This window comes from Bison bison, unplaced genomic scaffold, assembly GCF_000754665.1.
Source record: "Bison bison bison isolate TAMUID 2011002044 unplaced genomic scaffold, Bison_UMD1.0 scf7180017864094, whole genome shotgun sequence".
Classification (NCBI taxonomy): domain Eukaryota; kingdom Metazoa; phylum Chordata; class Mammalia; order Artiodactyla; family Bovidae; genus Bison; species Bison bison.
In genome coordinates this window covers 149,255-151,025 of record NW_011494666.1, presented here as the reverse complement: position 1 = coordinate 151,025, position 1,771 = coordinate 149,255, and positions in this window count along the sequence as shown.

The window sequence follows — 1,771 nt, the reverse complement described above, 5'->3', positions numbered from 1 at the left end:
CCTCATAGTGGTTTTGATTTGTATTTCTCTGATAATGAGTGATGTTGAGCATCTTTTCATGTGTTTGTTAGCCATCTGTATGTCTTCTTTGGAGAAATGTCTATTTAGTTCTTTGGCCCATTTTTTGATTGGGTCATTAATTTTTCTGGAATTGAGCTGTAGGAGTTGCTTGTACATTTTTGAGATTAGTTGTTTGTCGGTTGCTTCATTTGCTATTATTTTCTCCCATTCTGAAGGCTGTCTTTTCACCTTGCTTATAGTTTCCTTTGTTGTGCAGAAGCTTTTAAGTTTACTTAGGTCCCATTTGTTTATTTTTGCTTTTATTTCCAATATTCTGGGAGGTGGGTCATAGAATGAAACTTGAGCACTTTCTAACAACATACACAAAAATAAACTCAAAATGGATTAAAGATCTAAACGTAAGACCAAAAACTATAAAGCTCCTAGAGGAGAACATAGGCAAAACACTCTCTGACATACATCACAGCACTTGCCACCTTTCATCCTCTGGAGGTTACTTGTAGTTTAGAACCTTAAATGTTAAGATGATAGTGGAGGAAGTGGGACAGGCATTTAATTTGCTAGGCAAATAGAAGTCATTGTATTTTTTTTTTAATGGAGAGACATTATATAAAACAGTGTAGAATTAGAGCTATGAAACTTCTCCTCTTCCTTCCCTTCAAGGAGAGCTAAGTAATAAAATATTAAAAACACATTGTTCAACATGGGTATTCTTTTTTTTTTTTTTATTTAACTTTACAATATTGTATTGGTTTTGCCATTTGAAACCGCTGCTGCTGCTGCTGCTGCTAAGTTGCTTCAGTCGTGTCCAACTCTGTGCGAGCCCATAGATGGCAGCCCACCAGGCTCCCCTGTCCCTGGTGGGAGCCAGTCAAGAACACTGGAGTGGGTTGCCATTTCCTTCTCCAATGCATGAAAGTGAAAAGTGAAAGTGAAGTCACTCAGTCATGTACGACTTTTCGCGACCCCATGGACTGCAGGGTGGTCTCTTTTGCTTAGCATATAGACAATTCTGCATAGGAAAGAGATGTGGGAATAAAGGAAGAGGTTTTCCTTTTACAGCCAAAGTAAGTAATACTGCACTTATGATCTAATACCTCAAATGTCAGAAGCTTATAAGGGGAATTATTATAATAGCTATACTTTGTTGTGTTTATAAACTTAGCTCATATTTTTCACATCTATAATCATAATTAAAATCAAATCAAATTATCATTAAAATTTTAAACATGAAAACAAATATATAATTTGTTGTAAATGTTTAATAGCATTTAAAACAATGCTTTTCACTCTGGGATAACTCTTATCTAGTGTCTCAATTAGTGACAGTTAATGTAGCAGCTATGCTCATCTCTTCCTAAGATTGTTTGGTGGCTGAACATTTTCAGGCTTTTTCAAAACTTCACAAAGATATTTTCTAGATAAAACTGTTAGAAAGCCATTGGTTCAATGACTTTTCTAAACATGAGAAAGGTAAGGTTGGTGTGTGGACATATTTAATTGTACCATTCCATATAAAATATGTAGCTCCAAGAAATTCGATTGCCTTTCGGAATCAATTTTTATAAAAATAAAACTGAGCACAATGATTTGTTATCTTGAGTTAATTGAGACATCAGTAATCTAGGAAGTAAGCAGCCATCAGTTTCCTTAGATATTCATTTATAATGCTTTAAGCAATTTAATACATGTTTTTAAAAGAAAGTGAAAGTAAAAGTCACTCAGTCGTGTCCAACTCTTTGCGAACCTG